Genomic DNA, 20,897 nt, shown 5'->3' with positions numbered 1-20,897 from the left:
TATATGAATGTCTGATTTTTTTTTCTTTTGTTATTAAAACCAACAGGCTATTATCTGTAAAAACATAGGTTAAGGATACCAGAAACCTTTACAATTTTATTAAAAAGCATTACAGTAAGTGGCTGTATGTTTTAGGTAGATTTTAAACATTTTCAAAATCCCTGCGTACGTACATTCTGATTATATATTTGAATTCGGGACAAACAATACTGTAAGATTCACCTATGTTGATTTGTGAAACAAATATTAAGTAAAAATTTGTTGACCAGTGATATCTAACAGACACGATCATCTGTGTGTGAGAGATGAAAGCGGATATTCTTGCTCACCAATACATCGATCACCAATCCGGTACATAGACACCGGTCAGAGGAAGAGCCATTTCGAGAAATTATGCATTTGTGCCACACTTTATATTCTGTCGCTCAGAAGCAGCGGGTGTTACGCACAGAAGCGTCACACGCCGAAGAAATTCGCGGCAGATGCGTCGGCGAGGACTGTCCACCGTTTGCCAGTGCAGAGGCGGCCGCTCGCACCGAAGGATGCCTCTGGGATTAATGAACAAGTAACTGCGGTTTATTACTGAGTGTCCTAATAAAAAAACCTAAGGATGATCATTAAAAGGGAATGAAATGTCTCTCGGTTTGAAATGAGCTGGGCTGAAAAGCAACTAATGGTGCAGTACTTGGGAAACAAGCTCCGGTTCGAATAGGTTCAGAATGTTTTACATATATTTTTTTAAAGAACAAATGATTGTGAAAGCCGCATACCGATATAAATCCATCAAAAATCTTTGTGCGGCTGAAGATCGTTCTCGGGAAAACCGTGAGGATGTAGGTTATGCTACCGTGTAAACTTTATCGATTTCGGCAATAAACTTACAATGTTTCAAAGGCTAGTACTTTAGTACGAAAATGCGAGGTTAAAGTATGGAGTAAATAATTGGCTAACACCTTAGCGTAGTGGGACAAAAAACATTCACGAAGAATCTGAAATTGAAGTTATTATAGAATTATCTGGGGAGCAAGGTCACTTTCACAACGCGCCCCTGAAATATTGAAATAAACACACGTGTGCGTTTTGTATGAAACAAATCCGTGCCATTTGTTCCTGGAGGGAGAGTAAGCAGCGCTCTTATCTTTGTGTGGAACATTAAACTGCGAAGGGCATGAATATAATAGAAATAAGCACTGGATTCTATGGGAGAATGAGGTAGGGTTTGTTCTTGTTACTATTATTTTAGTTATTGGTGTTGCTAGTATTGTTGTTGTTACTTAACTCTAGTATTTTAATTAATATAGTTGTAGAAAATGTTGTGCATCTTCTGCACTATAAATTAACCCAGGTATTCCGATGTAAGGGGCATGTGGGGGACCCCAAAACACACCCCCCCCCCCCCCCCAAAAAAATAAAAATAAAAAATTACCGTTCAGTAAAAACGATGGGGTCCCGAAGTCCAGGGTCGATGTTGTAATCCCAGTCCAGCCCTGGGTATCAGTCTGTCCGTATACAGACATTCGATTACATATTGAAATGCTATCTTTATGTGCTTAATGTGACCTGTTGTTGGTGCTGTCTGCTGGGATAATTGTCAGTACCCTGTGAACAGAAGGCTGGTATGAAACGTTATCCCGCAAGTGTGCTGCAGGTGGACAGAATTAGTTTTCCAGGCGCAAACGGACACATCAGTGTTAAATTAGGCTATTAAAGTAGAAATGAGAAAATTTAACGCTGATCAGTTAAACTTGTTTTCTACTAAACAGTATATATACTGCACTAGCAAACGGTAGTCTTGTAGCTCTATTCCCATTTTTTCTATTAGTTTTGTTGCGTCTCCACCTATGAATACCGTAAATAGGTTTAAACCCAAGGTTTAAAATGAAGCAAACTGATATTTGCAGATCATGTAGATATTTGTGCATTGTGTATATTTTATATACATTTGTGTGCTGTGTGTATTTTATATGCAATCATTAAGGGTTGTGTAATTCTTGTTTCCCATGTGGGTAGTGGGACCCCTTTTTGTGAGGGACTTTCGGTTTTTCGGTTATCGCAATATCGCCCTCATGTAAAGTGCAAGCTAAGCTAAGAGGACGTGGTTTTCCTTTGCGGTTTAAGTTTATGTAAAAGGTCTTACCTCGTTTTCGGTTTTTAAATTAAATTTAAATAAATCGTGAACCACCAGTTAAACATTCGGACATCATTCTGGGGGCTGCAAATATCGTGTACTCATGATTGGTTCAGTGATAATGTGCCTATTGATATGATTGGCTGTCAGTGACAATATGTGTATTTATATGAGTCTGGCTAAATGTCTCTGCTGTATACTCACCTTACTGCATTTGTAGTCAGATGGTGGAGGAAGAACACAGGGATGGTGAAGTCTGGGTGAAGAATAGTCAGCTCAGACGATTCTGATACTCATATGATTCACACTTTCAGAGGAAAACGTTTCTGAATATGTGTATATTTCGGACTGGTGTGAGGGTGCCCTGCAATGGGCTGGCCCCCAATCCTGGGTTGTTCCCTGCCTTGTGCCCTGTGATGGGCTGGCCCCCCATCCTGGGTTGTTCCCTGCCTTGTGCCCTGCAATGGGCTGGCCCCCCATCCTGGGTTGTTCCCTGCCTTGTGTCCTGCGATGGGCTGGCCCCCCATCCTGGGTTGTTCCCTGCCTTGTGCCCTGCGATGGGCTGGCCCCCCATCCTGGGTTATTCCCTGCATTGTGCCCTGTGATGGGTTGGTGCCCCATCCTGGGTTGTTCCCTGCATTGTGCCCTGCGATGGGCTGGCCCCCCATCCTGGGTTATTCCCTGCATTGTGCCCTGTGATGGGTTGGTGCCCCATCCTGGGTTGTTCCCTGCATTGTGCCCTGCGATGGGCTGGCCCCCCATCCTGGGTTATTCCCAGCCTTGTGCCCTGTGATGGGTTGGTGCCCCATCCTGGGTTGTTCCCTGCCTTGTGCCCTGCGATGGGCTGGCCCCCCATCCTGGGTTATTCCCTGCCTTGTGCCCTGCAATGGGCTGGCCCCCCATCCTGGGTTATTCCCTGCCTTGTGCCCTGTGATGGGTTGGTGCCCCATCCTGGGTTGTTCCCTCCTTGTGCCCTGCAATGGGCTGGCCCCCCATCCTGGGTTGTTCCCTGCCTTGTGTCCTGCGATGGGCTGGCCCCCCATCCTGGGTTGTTCCCTGCCTTGTGTCCTGCGATGGGCTGGCCCCCCATCCTGGGTAATTCCCTGCCTTGTGTCCTGCAATGGGCTGGCCCCCCATCCTGGGTTATTCCCTGCATTGTGCCCTGTGATGGGTTGGTGCCCCATCCTGGGTTGTTCCCTGCCTTGTGCCCTGTGATGGGCTGGCCCCCCATCCTGGGTTGTTCCCTGCCTCGTTCCCGTAGCTCCCAGGATAGGCTCCGGACCCCCCGTGACCCAGAAGGATAAGCAGTTTGGAAAATGTGTGGATGGACGTATATTTAGAGTGTATGTCTTTGTGGTAATTTTAGAGACTAACATTAAATTAATTTTGATCTCACCATGTCCTTGAAAAGCAGGAATGTCCATAACTATGGCGAAAGTTCGATTTTGTTATATATATATATATATATATATATATATATATATATATATATATATATATATATATATATAAATGTCATTTTGAATTATGTAGACTTTATAGTTTACTTAGCTGTACTTATGCCAGTCATACCCGTGACAGCTTTTGACAGCAAAGGCACCTTCTATATAAAATAAAATGATAATTTTAATATTGCCTGTTCGTAGCCATTTTAGTTTTTTCTTAGTGTCTTCTGTTTCCTTAATGAACCCCTTTGTCTCAGAGCTGTAAGCGCATCGTCACCCTTTTCCTGCCTGCACCACGTCCCCCCCACACCGTGCCCCCCTGCACCACGTCCCCCCCACACCGTGCCCCCCGCACCACGTCCCCCCCGCACCGCGCCTCCCGCACCACGTCCCCCCCACACCGTGCCCCCCGCACCGCGCCTCCCGCACCACGTCCCCCCCGCACCGCGCCTCCCGCACCACGTCCCCCCCACACCGTGCCCCCCGCACCGCGCCTCCCGCACCACGTCCCCCCCGCACCGTGCCCCCCGCACCGTGCCCCCCGCACCGCGCCTCCCGCACCGTGCCCCCTGCACCGTGCCCCCCGCACCGCGCCTCCCGCACCGTGCCCCCTGCACCGTGCCCCCCGCACCGCGCCTCCCGCACCACGTCCCCCCCGCACCGTGCCCCCCGCACCGTGCCCCCCGCACCGCGCCTCCCGCACCGTGCCCCCTGCACCGTGCCCCCCGCACCGCGCCTCCCGCACCACGTCCCCCCCCACACCGTGCCCCCCGCACCGTGCCCCCCGCACCGCGCCTCCCGCACCACGTCCCCCCCACACCGTGCCCCCCGCACCGTGCCCCCCGCACCGCGCCTCCCGCACCACGTCCCCCCCACACCGTGCCCCCTGCACCGCGCCTCCCGCACCACGTCCCCCCCACACCGTGCCCCCTGCACCGCGCCTCCCGCACCACGTCCCCCCCCACACCGTGCCCCCCACACCGTGCCCCCCGCACCGTGCCCCCCGCACCGCGCCTCCCGCACCACGTCCCCCCCACACCGTGCCCCCCGCACCGTGCCCCCCGCACCGTGCCCCCCGCACCGCGCCTCCCGCACCACGTCCCCCCCACACCGTGCCCCCCGCACCGTGCCCCCCGCACCGCGCCTCCCGCACCACGTCCCCCCCACACCGTGCCCCCCGCACCGTGCCCCCCGCACCGTGCCCCCGCACCGCGCCTCCCGCACCACGTCCCCCCCACACCGTGCCCCCCGCACCGTGCCCCCCGCACCACGTCCCCCCCACACCGTGCCCCCCGCACCGCGCCTCCCGCACCACGTCCCCCCCACACCGTGCCCCCCACACCGTGCCCCCCACACCGTGCCCCCCACACCGCGCCTCCCGCACCACGTCCCCCCCACACCGTGCCCCCCGCACCGTGCCCCCCGCACCGCGCCTCCCGCACCACGTCCCCCCCCGCACCGTGCCCCCCGCACCGTGCCCCCCGCACCGTGCCCCCCGCACCGCGCCTCCCGCACCACGTCCCCCCCACACCGTGCCCCCCGCACCGTGCCCCCCGCACCGCGCCTCCCGCACCACGTCCCCCCCACACCGCGCCTCCCGCACCACGTCCCCCCCACACCGTGCCCCCCGCACCGCGCCTCCCGCACCACGTCCCCCCCACACCGCGCCTCCCGCACCACGTCCCCCCCACACCGCGCCTCCCGCACCACGTCCCCCCCACACCGCGCCTCCCGCACCACGTCCCCCCCACACCGTGCCCCCCGCACCGCGCCTCCCGCACCACGTCCCCCCCGCACCGTGCCCCCCGCACCGTGCCCCCCGCACCGCGCCTCCCGCACCGTGCCCCCTGCACCGTGCCCCCCGCACCGCGCCTCCCGCACCACGTCCCCCCCACACCGTGCCCCCCGCACCGTGCCCCCCGCACCACGTCCCCCCCGCACCGCGCCTCCCGCACCACGTCCCCCCCACACCGCGCCTCCCGCACCACGTCCCCCCCACACCGTGCCCCCCGCACCGCGCCTCCCGCACCACGTCCCCCCCGCACCGTGCCCCCCGCACCGTGCCCCCCGCACCGCGCCTCCCGCACCGTGCCCCCTGCACCGTGCCCCCCGCACCGCGCCTCCCGCACCACGTCCCCCCCGCACCGTGCCCCCTGCACCGTGCCCCCCGCACCGCGCCTCCCGCACCGTGCCCCCTGCACCGTGCCCCCCGCACCGCGCCTCCCGCACCACGTCCCCCCCCACACCGTGCCCCCCGCACCGTGCCCCCCGCACCGCGCCTCCCGCACCACGTCCCCCCCACACCGTGCCCCCCACACCGTGCCCCCCACACCGTGCCCCCCACACCGTGCCCCCCGCACCGCGCCTCCCGCACCACGTCCCCCCCGCACCGTGCCCCCCGCACCGCGCCTCCCGCACCACGTCCCCCCCACACCGCGCCTCCCGCACCACGTCCCCCCCACACCGTGCCCCCCGCACCGCGCCTCCCGCACCACGTCCCCCCCGCACCGCGCCTCCCGCACCACGTCCCCCCCACACCGCGCCTCCCGCACCACGTCCCCCCCACACCGCGCCTCCCGCACCACGTCCCCCCCGCACCGCGCCTCCCGCACCACGTCCCCCCCACACCGTGCCCCCCGCACCGCGCCTCCCGCACCACGTCCCCCCCGCACCGTGCCCCCCGCACCGTGCCCCCCGCACCGCGCCTCCCGCACCGTGCCCCCTGCACCGTGCCCCCCGCACCGCGCCTCCCGCACCGTGCCCCCTGCACCGTGCCCCCCGCACCGCGCCTCCCGCACCACGTCCCCCCCACACCGTGCCCCCCGCACCGTGCCCCCCGCACCGCGCCTCCCGCACCACGTCCCCCCCCACACCGTGCCCCCCGCACCGTGCCCCCCGCACCGCGCCTCCCGCACCACGTCCCCCCCACACCGTGCCCCCTGCACCGCGCCTCCCGCACCACGTCCCCCCCACACCGTGCCCCCTGCACCGCGCCTCCCGCACCACGTCCCCCCCACACCGTGCCCCCCACACCGTGCCCCCCGCACCGTGCCCCCCGCACCACGTCCCCCCCACACCGTGCCCCCCACACCGTGCCCCCCGCACCGTGCCCCCCGCACCGCGCCTCCCGCACCACGTCCCCCCCACACCGTGCCCCCCGCACCGCGCCTCCCGCACCACGTCCCCCCCACACCGTGCCCCCCACACCGTGCCCCCCGCACCGTGCCCCCCGCACCGCGCCTCCCGCACCACGTCCCCCCCACACCGTGCCCCCCGCACCGTGCCCCCCGCACCGTGCCCCCTGCACCGCGCCTCCCGCACCACGTCCCCCCCCGCACCGTGCCCCCCGCACCGTGCCCCCCCGCACCGTGCCCCCCACACCGTGCCCCCCGCACCGTGCCCCCCGCACCGTGCCCCCCGCACCGCGCCTCCCGCACCACGTCCCCCCCACACCGTGCCCCCCGCACCGCGCCTCCCGCACCACGTCCCCCCCACACCGTGCCCCCCACACCGTGCCCCCCACACCGTGCCCCCCGCACCGTGCCCCCCGCACCGTGCCCCCCGCACCGCGCCTCCCGCACCACGTCCCCCCCACACCGTGCCCCCCGCACCGTGCCCCCCGCACCGCGCCTCCCGCACCACGTCCCCCCCCACACCGTGCCCCCTGCACCGCGCCTCCCGCACCACGTCCCCCCCACACCGTGCCCCCCGCACCGCGCCTCCCGCACCACGTCCCCCCCCACACCGTGCCCCCCACACCGTGCCCCCCGCACCGTGCCCCCCGCACCGTGCCCCCCGCACCGCGCCTCCCGCACCACGTCCCCCCCCACACCGTGCCCCCCGCACCGTGCCCCCCGCACCGCGCCTCCCGCACCACGTCCCCCCCACACCGTGCCCCCTGCACCGCGCCTCCCGCACCACGTCCCCCCCACACCGTGCCCCCCACACCGTGCCCCCCGCACCACGTCCCCCCCACACCGTGCCCCCCGCACCACGTCCCCCCCACACCGTGCCCCCCACACCGTGCCCCCCGCACCGTGCCCCCCGCACCACGTCCCCCCCACACCGTGCCCCCCACACCGTGCCCCCCGCACCGTGCCCCCCGCACCACGTCCCCCCCACACCGTGCCCCCCCACACCGTGCCCCCCGCACCGTGCCCCCCGCACCGCGCCTCCCGCACCACGTCCCCCCCACACCGTGCCCCCCGCACCGCGCCTCCCGCACCACGTCCCCCCCACACCGTGCCCCCCACACCGTGCCCCCCGCACCGTGCCCCCCGCACCGCGCCTCCCGCACCACGTCCCCCCCACACCGTGCCCCCCGCACCGTGCCCCCTGCACCGCGCCTCCCGCACCACGTCCCCCCCGCACCGTGCCCCCCGCACCGTGCCCCCCGCACCGTGCCCCCCACACCGTGCCCCCCGCACCGTGCCCCCCGCACCGTGCCCCCCGCACCGCGCCTCCCGCACCACGTCCCCCCCACACCGTGCCCCCCGCACCGCGCCTCCCGCACCACGTGCCCCCCACACCGTGCCCCCCACACCGTGCCCCCCGCACCGTGCCCCCCGCACCGTGCCCCCCGCACCGCGCCTCCCGCACCACGTCCCCCCCACACCGTGCCCCCCGCACCGCGCCTCCCGCACCACGTCCCCCCCACACCGTGCCCCCCGCACCGTGCCCCCCGCACCGCGCCTCCCGCACCACGTCCCCCCCACACCGTGCCCCCCGCACCGCGCCTCCCGCACCACGTCCCCCCCACACCGTGCCCCCCGCACCGCGCCTCCCGCACCACGTCCCCCCCACACCGTGCCCCCCGCACCGTGCCCCCCGCACCGCGCCTCCCGCACCACGTCCCCCCCCACACCGTGCCCCCCGCACCACGTCCCCCCCACACCGTGCCCCCCGCACCGTGCCCCCCGCACCGTGCCCCCCGCACCGCGCCTCCCGCACCACGTCCCCCCCACACCGTGCCCCCCCGCACCGTGCCCCCCGCACCACGTCCCCCCCACACCGTGCCCCCCGCACCACGTCCCCCCCACACCGTGCCCCCCGCACCGTGCCCCCCGCACCGTGCCCCCCGCACCACGTCCCCCCCACACCGTGCCCCCCCGCACCACGTCCCCCCCCACACCGTGCCCACCCGCACCACGTCCCCCCCCACACCGTGCCCCCCGCACCACGTCCCCCCCACACCGTGCCCCCCGCACCGTGCCCCCCGCACCGCGCCTCCCGCACCACGTCCCCCCCACACCGTGCCCCCCCGCACCGTGCCCCCCCGCACCACGTCCCCCCCACACCGTGCCCCCCCGCACCGTGCCCCCCGCACCACGTCCCCCCCACACCGTGCCCCCCGCTACCGTGCCCCCCGCACCACGTCCCCCCCACCGTGCCCCGCACCGTGCCCCCCGCCCGCACCACGTCCCCCCCACACCGTGCCCCCCGCACCGCGCCTCCCGCACCACGTCCCCACCCACACCGTGCCCCCCCGCACCAGTCCCCCCCGCACCGTGCCCCCGCACCGTGCCCCCCGCACCGTGCCCCCCGCACCACGTCCCCCCCACACCGTGCCCCCCGCACCGTGCCCCCCGCACCGCGCCTCCCGCACCACGTCCCCCCCACACCGTGCCCCCCACACCGTGCCCCCCGCACCGTGCCCCCCGCACCACGTCCCCCCCACACCGTGCCCCCCGCACCGTGCCCCCCGCACCACGTCCCCCCCACGACCGTGCCCCCCGCACCGTGCCCCCCGCACCACGTCCCCCCCACACCGTGCCCCCCCGGCACCACGTGCCCCCCCGCACCCGTGCCCCCCCACACCGGCCCCCCGCACCGTGCCCCCCGCACCATGCCCCCCCACACCGTGCCCCCCACAGACACCGTGCCCCCCCACCGTGCCCCCCCCGCACCGCGCCCTCCCGCACCCACGTCCCCCCCACAACCGTGCCCCCCGCACCGTGCCCCCCGCACCATGCCCCCCCGCACCGCGGCCCTCCCGCACCACGTCCCCCCACACCACCCGTGCCCCCCGCACCGTGCCCCCCCGCACCGTGCCCCCCACACCGTGCCCCCCGCACCGTGCCCCCCCGCACCATGCCCCCCGCACCGCGCCTCCCGCACCACGTCCCCCCCACACCGTGCCCCCCCACACCGTGCCCCCCGCACCGTGCCCCCCGCACCATGCCCCCCGCACCGCGCCTCCCGCACCACGTCCCCCCCCACACCGTGCCCCCCGCACCGTGCCCCCCCACACCGTGCCCCCCGCACCGTGCCCCCCGCACCGCGCCTCCCCGCACCACGTCCCCCCCACACACCGTGCCCCCCGCACCGTGCACACCCTCCCTCTAACCCTTTAAGGGAAATTATATTATTGCACTGACCCGCTGCCTGTGATCTTCATGTATTGGGGGCAGTACGTGGCTCAGCCTCTGTGCCTGTGATTAAAAGGTCATTGGTTCCAGCCCAGCCTCAGCAGAAACAGTCACATGTCCATTGGACCTTAAGCAAGGCCCTTAACCCCCAGCTCTGTTTTACATTCAGTAACCCCCTTTTTCAATCTACCTTTCTTTCCACAGCCTCTAATGTATCTGCTCACATTAGTGCTGCTCAGACCCTTACTCTGCCGACGCCTCCCCCTGTGTAAACCTGGCTTAGTCCTGCCCCCGTCATGGAGAGCTTGAGCGAGCTGCAGAACCCCCTCCTGGATAAGAGCAGCATGCACGTGGGTAAGGGAAGATGCAGCTATCAGGACGAGTTCTCCAGCAGCCAGTACCAAGAGAACATCATCAACTACTTTGTGGCGGGAAGCTGTGGCAGTAGGAAGGCCAAAGCCCACCAGCTGCTGGATGCCACATCTCTGCACCTGGCCGCTGGATGCCACATCTCTGCACCTGGCCGTTGAAGCTTTCTACAAGCCCAACGTCATTCTGTACAAGGACAACCTCAATCTGAAAAACACCGACGTAAAAAGCGAGTGCTGTGAGACGACCTTCACAGAGGATAAGAATGCAGCAGTAGACGTTGATGACTCTGAGGAACCTCAGGCTGGATTGGCGGGAGAGTGCAATGGTAAAATCCAGACAGTGTCTTATGAAGTGGAGGAGGAAGACTACCTGGAGTGTGAGGTGAGAGAGCAGATTTGCTTATATATGCATAAACACTGAGGGCTCTTGTAGGAGTAATCCCAATAGATATATGTATAAATACTGTGGGCTCTTGCAGGAGTAATCCCAATAGATATATGTATAAATACTGTGGGCTCTTGTAGGAGTAATCCCAATAGATATATGTATAAATACTGTGGGCTCCTGTAGGAGTAATCCCAGTATATATATATGTATAAATACTGTGGGCTCTTGTAGGAGTAATCCCAATAGATATATGTATAAATACTGTGGGCTCTTGTAGGAGTAATCCCAGTAGATATATGTATAAATACTGTTGGCTCTTGCAGGAGTAATCCCAGTAGATATATGTATAAATACTGTGGGCTCTTGTAGGAGTAATCCCAGTAGATATATGTATAAATACTGTGGGCTCTTGCAGGAGTAATCCCAGTAGATATATGTATAAATACTGTGGGCTCTTGTAGGAGTAATCCCAGTAGATATATGTATAAATACTGTGGGCTCCTGTAGGAGTAATCCCAGTAGATATATGTATAAATACTGTGGGCTCTTGTAGGAGTAATCCCAATAGATATATGTATAAATACTGTGGGCTCTTGTAGGAGTAATCCCAGTAGATATATCCATCATTTTCAGACTTGCTAAGTATGATTCAGTTTCCCCATGAGATTTAAATCTCATATTTATTATTTTTCATAGCTGTGAATGTGCTCACAATATAGAAGTGTCCGTTCACACCAATGCACTTCATTAGTGTTGGCTCTTTATAAAATATAATTGTAGCCCCCCCACCAAAACACACACACACACACACACACATGCATTATCTCAACTATGACAACCTTAACCCCCCCCCAATCCCCAAAGCCCCAACCTTAACCCCCCATCCCCCAAGCCCCAACATTAACCATAAATAACCAAACAAAACACAAATGTTCTGGCATTTTTAGTTTATTGATTTTATAAAATTGAGTTTCCCCTTGGGGACCAGAAAAATGGTCCTCAGAATGTCAGAATTACTGTTTTTTATCACATTGCTTTGGTCTCCATAATGTAATATATGTCTGACTCACACACACACCCTGCTTTGAGTCATGCCCACAGTATTTTGCAGGGCATTTTATGGTATTTGATAGATGTTTCCCTTGTTTGCTGTTGGATTGGCAGGTATGAATCATCATTGACACCTCTCTCATTGTCATTGATTTGAAGTGTATAGCAGCTGTTGTAGTAAGCAGTAAAAATAAGGAGCGACATAGTGAACGTGCAGTAAAAATAAGGAGCGACATAGTGAACGTGCAGTAAAAATAAGGTGCGACATAGTGAACGTGCAGTAAACATAAGGAGCGACATAGTGAACGTGCAGTAAAAATAAGGAGCGACATAGTGAACGTGCAGTAAAAATAAGGAGCGACATAGTGAACGTGCAGTAAAAATAAGGAGCGACATAGTGAACGTGCAGTAAAAATAAGGAGCGACATAGTGAACGTGCAGTAAAAATAAGGAGCGACAGTGAACGTGCAGTAAAAATAAGGAGCAACATAGTGAATGTGCAGTAAAAGCAGCAATAACTGTGTGCATCAGTAGTGTGACCAGGATAGAGTATTCTGTGAGAGTGTGAAAGCACTCGGGAAGTACTGGGGCTGTAACACAGAACATAAAGCAGTAACAGGAGATACGAATACTGAGGTCTACTTGTGTAGTAACGTGTGGATACAACTTAACATTACCTACACTAATTTGCACATTTACACACATACAATAACTGCAGAAATACACCAGTTATGAGTGTATCATTCATATTATGGATACTGACGGCTGATTCCGAAGCCAAAGTAATAAAAAGGAAAGTTTTACCACTTAAAGTTTATCAGCAACTTTAAGGAGATCCCACATATTCTTATAGCTCACTGTCAGGTTACACAGGTTTTTTTTATCCCCCATTTCACTGTCCTCACTGCAGCCAGGCTGACATGTATGCAGAGGAGATATTCAACAATTAACCTTCCTGTCATGTTGGGCAGCCCCAGCGAATGCGTAGGAAACCCTTCATACACCAAACTTGGTCCCAGATGCATCTCCATACTGTACCTCTTCATAAACAGTATTCCCAGTAATCTACTCAGTCCTAGGCCAAGGTATACAATACTCCGAGAGAGCAGTGCTGCTCAATCCACTCCATACTGGCTGGCCAGGTTGCCTTCCCTTATGCCCCGCCTCCTGACCGGCCAGGTTACCTTCCCTTATGCCCCGCCTCCTGACCGGCCAGGTTACCTTCCCTTCTGCCCCGCCTCCTGACCGGCCAGGTTGCCTTCCCTTATGCCCCGCCTCCTGACCGGCCAGGTTGCCTTCCCTTCTGCCCCGCCTCCTGACCGGCCAGGTTGCCTTCCCTTATGCTCCGCCTCCTGACCGGCCAGGTTGCCTTCCCTTCTGCCCCGCCTCCTGACCGGCCAGGTTGCCTTCCCTTATGCCCCGCCTCCTGACCGGCCAGGTTACCTTCCCTTATGCCCCGCCTCCTGACCGGCCAGGTTGCCTTCCCTTATGCCCTGCCTCCTGACCGGCCAGGTTGCCTTCCCTTCTGCCCCGCCTCCTGACCGGCCAGATTGCCTTCCCTTATGCCCCGCCTCCTGACCGGCCAGGTTGCCTTCCCTTATGCCCCGCCTCCTGACCGGCCAGGTTACCTTCCCTTATGCCCCGCCTCCTGACCGGCCAGGTTGCCTTCCCTTATGCCCCGCCTCCTGACCGGCCAGGTTGCCTTCCCTTCTGCCCCGCCTCCTGACCGGCCAGGTTGCCTTCCCTTCTGCCCCGCCTCCTGACCGGCCAGGATGCCTTCCCTTATGCCCCGCCTCCTGACCGGCCAGGTTGCCTTCCCTTCTGCCCCGCCTCCTGACCGGCCAGGTTGCCTTCCCTTATGCCCCGCCTCCTGACCGGCCAGGTTGCCTTCCCTTATGCCCCGCCTCCTGATTGGCCTGGGTTCCCTCTCTTATGTCCTGTCTCCTCACCAGCCAAGGCACTCTCATTTATGCCCTACTCCTGATGACACTAATTGCTCAGGTGATTCTTGAAAAAGGACTGAATGGATGAAGGGGAGGATGGATGGAGCCATGAACATGCTCTGTAGTGCCAACCACAATGTCTGAGGTTGACTTCGGTTGTCAAGTCAGTTGCAACTGCTTCTGGGGAAGAGGAGCTGCTGCTTAAGTGCTTTTCTGCGGCTCCTGTCTTACAGACGTGTGCTACCTACTGCACGTGTTTGTGAATAATGTAATAGAGGCTATTTTTGTCTTCCCAGAGGATGGTGCAAATTGATGATTTTACCATCCGTGGATGGTAAAATCTGCCTCTTAGTAATATTTTATTGTTAAATTTTTCCCTCGATGTAGACATTCATTATGCTGTTGGATTGAGTGTTTTCTGTAAATGTTAAAAAGTATGAAGTCTATCCTTCAGGGAAAACGCCCACAAGCTTATCCTAATAAAGCCGGGACTTTGTCACATGGAGTAACAGCTGGCTCATTATATAAAGATGTAATTGCTTTCACAGGTGTTGAATACACAAACTGTTTCTTCTCCCTCAAATGTTCCACATATATTATAAAAAATGGTGTAAAGATATTGAAGCAAAATTTTCAAACTCATTACACATTAAAAAGAAGTGTGCTGAGTTAATAGGCATAGGCAGCTCTGATACGACCCGTTAACGACACCCATCTCCACCGCCATCTACTTGATGGTTCTGTCCAGGAAGGGGGTCGGCAGCCTGCCTACACGGATAGATAGGAGTGATTGCTACAGATGACTCCCACCCACAGAAACAATGTCGTTTGCTGGCACATACTGGTGTTCTGGAGTGCAGTGATTAAGATCACGCCACATAATGCAGGGAGCTTTCCATTGGGACTCCAGAACATTCTACGGACAGCCAGTGAAACCCCGGCTTGTGATCCGTTTGCAAGTTTCAGGCTTGGCATATGTGCACATTTCTATGGCTGAACTAAAGCATCACAGTGAGTTTAGCTCATTATATTGGAGCTAACAAGCAAACTGGGATATTAGATAATGTTGCTGTTTATGCTTTGTGAAACCCTGCTGTTTATGCTTTGTGAAATGCAGTGAGATGCATTTATCACAAAGAATCACACGGCAAAGGAATGAGTTAGCAGTCTGTGCCAGGCAGCATTAAGTCACACAGAGCAGTGAGCGCAGAAATCTCTCCCTTCCCTGCAGAGTGATGGCTCCAGCGACAGTGAGAGTGAAGACAACTTTGTTGTGGCGCCCCCTAGAGATCACCTGGGCCTGGCCATCTTCTCCATGCTCTGCTGCTTCTGGCCTCTAGGCATCGCAGCCTTCTACTTCTCACAGGGGGTGAGGCCTTTCCCAGCATTCCCAGGGGGCACGTGGGCGTCGCTGCCTTCCAGGGGGCACGTGGGCATCGCCACCTTCCGGGGGGGGTGTGGGCATCGCTGCCTTCCAGGGGGCATGTGGGCGTCGCCACCTTCCAGGGGGTACGTGGGCGTTGCCGCCTTCCAGGGGGGGTGTGGGCGTCACCGCCTTCCAGGGGGGGTGTGGGTGTCGCTGCCTTCCGGGGGGGGTGTGGGCGTCACTGCCTTCCAGGGGGGGTTTGGGCGTCACTGCCTTCCGGGGGGGTTTGGGTGTCGCTGCCTTACATGGGGGGAGTGGGCGTCACTGCCTTCTACTTCTCACAGGAGGCGCGTGGGCGATTAGCAGTCTGTACCTATTTCTGTCACCAGCAAGTTCATCGTGATGAGCTGGAAGGTTCCACGCAGGCCTAGGATGTAAGGTGGAATAAACCTGAATCAGAGGAGCACACACTGACTCCTAGCACAGACTGTGCACTTTTACACAAATATCCCAGCTGACACGGAATATTCTGGGAACCAGAAACTGTTAGTAGGAATGATGATTGTTAGGGAAGCTGAGTGGGCAGCACTGCTTCTGCCCCCCCCCACCCCACCCCTCCCCACCCCCAGCCCACCTGCAGCTGTGTATGTGCCGCTTGCATGCTCCCCCATGCAAAGACGTGCAGTTTAGCTAGCTGAAATCTCTGTAAGACCCTTGGTGTGTCTTTGAGTGTGCATGTACAGCATATGCTCTGTGATGGATTGGTATCCTGTCCAGGGTGCAGCCCAGCCCTCCGCCGCCCGCGATGGACTCCAGGCGACACTGACCAGGGAGAGCAGTTAGATGATAGGTTGTTGGACATTATTAATAGAACAAAACATTTACGTAAGCCAGAAGCATGCCAATATGGCCAGATAACACGTGCGTCACCATCGCTAAGCAACAAGGATTGGCATTTCTACAGATGGAAAGTTGAGGCACCGTAATTAAAAGAACAAATAGCCTTCTTCACTGATGGCTGCTATGCGTGATGTATTACACGTGCACAGGAATAGCTGGCTGTAAAAATACCCAGATCAGTGCTTGTCATTTTGGCAGGAAAGTCAATTTAACATCCAGACAAATGACAGTGAATGACCTGGCCCACAGCAGCTAAGGAGGAATCACATCCACATTACATGTGGAGAAGTAAGATGAGACCATCAGGCTTCATTCGGCTGTGAAAGTCAGATGGATCCTTCAGCTTCACAGAGTGTTGATGCATGATACCGTCGTGCTGCTTCACCAGCCTAATCAGAACATTCATCAAGGTGGGCTTGGACTTTCATGCTAATGCTGATGAAAAGGTTGGGTTTTATATGCCGAACCTCCCTGAAACGCTCCAGGCACCTTAATTCTCCTACGTGTGATTCATACTGTCTAATAAATGCAGTCTTCCAGCCCCCACTGTTTATGAAAATACTGATGTTAGTATGCTTTTCTACTGCCCCAGGTTAAAGAGAAATTTAATTTCAAACTGTGTCTTCAGTTATTCATCTAGATGGAGTATGTCTTTAGCAAACATTGAGTCACCAGTTAAAAGCATTTCTGGGAAAAAAATGAGCCTGACAGCAGTAGAATTTGATTCAGACACCATTTGGCATAGCAAGCTAACGCTGCACCTGAAACAGATGACTGCTAACATAGCAAGCTAACGCTGCACCTGAAACAGATGACTGCTAACATAGCAAGCTAACGCTGCACCTGAAACAGATGACTGCTAACATAGCAAGCTAACGCTGCACCTGAAACAGATGACTGCTAACATAGCAAGCTAACGCTGACCTGAAACAGATGACTGCTAACATAGCAAGCTAACGCTGACCTGAAACAGATGACTGCTAACATAGCAAGCTAACGCTGCACCTGAAACAGATGACTGCTAACATAGCAAGCTAACGCTGCACCTGAAACAGATGACTGCTAACATAGCAAGCTAACGCTGCACCTGAAACAGATGACTGCTAACATAGCAAGCTAACGCTGTACCTGAAACAGATGACTGCTAACATAGCAAGCTAACGCTGACCTGAAACAGATGACTGCTAACATAGCAAGCTAACGCTGCACCTGAAACAGATGACTGCTAACATAGCAAGCTAACGCTGTACCTGAAACAGATGACTGCTAACATAGCAAGCTAACGCTGCACCTGAAACAGATGACTGCTAACATAGCAAGCTAACGCTGCGCATGATATAAATGACTTAGAGAGGATTGCAATGCACTAACAGCACTGTAGTTATAGCAAGTGTTGGTAATTTGTTCCTTCTAGACATATATGCCAGAGATATATATAGATGTAAGGCCTATAGGACAATGGTGTCTCCCCGCAACCTAATTTTTACCATGCTAGCTCAGTCACTACCCTATACCAAGTATAGGTGTAAGCTAACGCCATGATCAAGCACGCAGTGCACTGCAATTTACGCAAATCAATCCTGTCGGACAAATCTGATTGGATGTGCCAGTGAATTTTAAATTAAGCATCTGTGGTTTGGCTTTGTGGATTGGTTGAGTGTTCACTTGTCTTGTACTAAGCATTTGCACACCCAAGACCCGTTTATACAGGTTAATTCTAGGATTGGGGCTGGGCAATCTGATCGTGGATCAGTGTAGGAGTTTGCTGGTTTTAAAATGCTTACATTTCCAACTTTGCCTCGTGACCCTTTTAGAACTTGCTGCGACCCACATTTGGGTCGTGACCCACGGGTTGAGTATCACTGCCACAGGAGATAGCAGGACGATGGCAGCAGACACCTTTAAAGTGGGCTTTTCTGCCGCATGTTATGGCTGTGATTAGAACTTTGCTTTCCTCATTCTCTGGTCCTTTCCTTTACAGACTAGCAAGGCCATCACAAAGGGAGACTTTCCGCTGGCAAGCACAGCGTCCCGAAGGGCCCTTTTCCTAGCTGCCCTCTCCATCACCGTCGGCACCGGAGTGTATGTGGGGGTGGTGGTGGCCCTCATCGCCTACCTGTCCAAACCTGGGCCCGTATAGCAACCAGAAACCTTGGAGGGGGCGTCACATCACATCCCAGACACGGGGCACTTTCACTCCATCGTGACTGTATATTTCCCTCGTGCCTCCCTGTCTGTTAACTTGGAGGAAAAGCAGACAAACGTATCATATCAATACGTGTGGAAAAGAGGGTGACATTTTGGAATCCTGACAGCTGAAGAGTCCATGTGAACCTCGAAGGAACCACACTGTAGCTTGCCGCTTGTTGAGCAAGCCTGATGAAATGAATGTCGTAGACTAAAAGGAAAAGGGGCTGAGGGAATGGCTAATCAGAGGCCTTATCTCCCAACAGACTCAACAGGAGACCTGCAGCACGATTTAATGAGAACGCCAGAGAGCTGCCAGGTTCTGTTCTGTGAGGAGCCCGGATGTAATATCGGCTGCACTGGTAAACTGCAGAATCTGTATAAAATGTCAAAGGCTCATTGTCTGAGTTGTTTTTTCTCTTCTGGAAATATCATCTATTTGTTTATATCTGGAAAACAAATTCTTTTTCAGTTACAGATTACTGATATATTCATGTTTTGTGAAATTGTGGAAGAACTCCCACCTCGGACAGACAATACCAAGGTGAATATGTCACTCGTGTATTTGAAATAACCATTAAATAAAGTTGCTATAAATTAAATGAATATAAATTCTTTTCCTGTTACTGGCTTATTGAGGCCTAGAATCGCTAACACTGTTTCCTGGGTACAGGTGCACAGTGATGTCAAACTAAATCTGCAACAAGGCATCAATGAATTGTTCTCCACCCCATTGTTCTGTCACTGTTTGGCTCTTCACCTTTAAGTTACTGGGGACCATCGTGGTGTTTCAGGGTTGTTACTATGTGATACAGTACATTTCTGGGGAGAAACACCTTTTGCAGCCATCACAGAACACATTTCCACTGCTCCAGAGCCCAGTGGTGCTGTGCTTTACACCATTTCATCCAAGGCCTGGCGTTGAGCTTGGTGAAGTGAGGCCTGCATGCAGCCGCTTCGCCATGGAGGCCCATTGCATGAAGCTCCCGGCAGTTTTTCTGCTGGGGTTAATGCCAGAGGAGTTTGAAACTCTGCAGTTATTACGTTGACAGAGTTTTGGCGACTTTGACGCACTACGCACCTCCGCAATAATACCACTTACAGTTGTCCTTGGAATATAATAGGGAAGAAATTTCACAAACTGACTTATTGCAAAGGTGGCGTCCTATGACATCACCACACTTGAATCCACTGAGCTGTTCAGAACAACTCATTCTTTCGTAAATGTTTGTAAACCTGACTGCATGGCTGGGTGCTTGATTTTAAACACCTGTGGCAGTAGGTCTGAATGAAGCACCTGAATTCAGTGATTAAGAAGCGCGTCCCAATACATTTGTCCATACAGTGTATATCCTATCAATATTTGTATACACATTACCAACACTATAATTATATAATGTGAAATGTCTAATAAAATACCCCATAATCTTTAAGCCCCGCAGCATGAGTTAGCATAACAGTGTTTGTGTAATTGATACAATGCAATAAACTTATTTAAAATAAAACAGGCAAAGAGCAATAATAATATAAACCTGCTAGGAATAGTCATTTTCCCCCTCATTTAATGTAGTTTTGAATGACACTTTCTCATATATTTTTATGCATGGGTCTGAAAGATAAATAAATCAGCACAGAAATACAAAACCCTAAATGACTACAGTTTTGCTTTAGGCTTCCATGGTCAAAGTGACGTGGCTTCAGAAGGAATTTTGAGGTTCCAGTTGTGTGCAGTGGACTGTTACAAGCAACATTTTATATTTATCTAATGGTTTTATGTGAGATTGTACATTAGTTCTAACTGACATTTAACGCTTAGTGCTTTAGTTTTGCATAATGACTTTTTAAATCCTCTCATGTGCTCTGTAGAGCACAGCCTGTAATAATAGAGAAGGACAAATGTACCAGTTAATTCTTCTCTCTACTCCTGCTAGTCAGACCAAGTAAATATACTTTCATCTCCAAGTCAAAATAATTTCACGACACAACAGAGTTTTCCATAAAGTTTGGGAAACCTACATTGTGTGGAATTGTTAGTTACAAGAATGAAACCTTCATTTGAAGGAATTAATAGTTTTTTTCAGTAACCTTCTGTAACTACAAAAACCAGTATCTTCTTAATCAACATAGCGGAATGACAGTTCATGAAACACTGAGCTCCCTTTCGAGCATCGTCTGCTGAACAGAGTGCCTCAGCTTGTTGGCGTTCACCCAAAAAAGAAAAGGAAACACCCCCTTTTTCCACACACTCACTCATTTTTTCTCCCTCTCGATAATGTCTGTGGTTTTTGACCATTACATTCCAGGCATCCATCATATAACTGCTAAGAGCACAAAAGGAAGAGGTTCTGAGCAGCTGTGAAGTATTTCAAGACAGACAGGACACAATCTAGATTGTTTTATCTACTAAGGATTAATGTATGTATATATTTTTTTCGAGCAAATGTATATCCATTAAAGCATTAAATGAGGTATACACTGTACACTGTATCTTTGACTGTCAAAAATATCAGACTGAAAAGATAAACTACTGAAAATAATTCATTTGATTACTCTTGTTTTCAAAATGCTTTCATGAACTACGACCCTGCAGAAAAATCCAACACAGAATATAGTTGTTTCATAATAAATTTGGGGCTTCAAAAGCTTCCACAGAGAGGAAAAAAATCTGTGAAACTGGGTTTGCCGCACGCCACTCTGCTTGGGGACAATAGAGCAAATTATCTGCAGCACATCCTCCCTCTCAGACCAAAA

At 55.9% G+C, this 20,897-nt stretch overlaps 1 long non-coding RNA gene and 1 pseudogene across 1 annotated transcript; both read left to right on the top strand.

Moving 5' to 3' along the window:
• The first annotated feature begins 458 nt into the window (after positions 1-458).
• Positions 459-18,748, top strand: LOC125715235 (synapse differentiation-inducing gene protein 1-like; annotated as a pseudogene).
• On the top strand, positions 12,835-13,430 carry LOC125715237 (uncharacterized). Its single transcript, XR_007383977.1, has 3 exons — positions 12,835-12,892; positions 13,078-13,114; positions 13,374-13,430. It is a non-coding gene; the product is annotated as an uncharacterized LOC125715237 (long non-coding RNA).
• Positions 18,749-20,897: the final 2,149 nt, after the last annotated feature.

This window comes from Brienomyrus brachyistius, chromosome 19 (assembly GCF_023856365.1).
Source record: "Brienomyrus brachyistius isolate T26 chromosome 19, BBRACH_0.4, whole genome shotgun sequence".
NCBI classification, from domain to species: Eukaryota; Metazoa; Chordata; class Actinopteri; order Osteoglossiformes; family Mormyridae; genus Brienomyrus; species Brienomyrus brachyistius.
The sequence above is the reverse complement of the archived record's forward strand: the minus strand, read 5'-3'. Positions and strand labels throughout refer to the sequence as shown.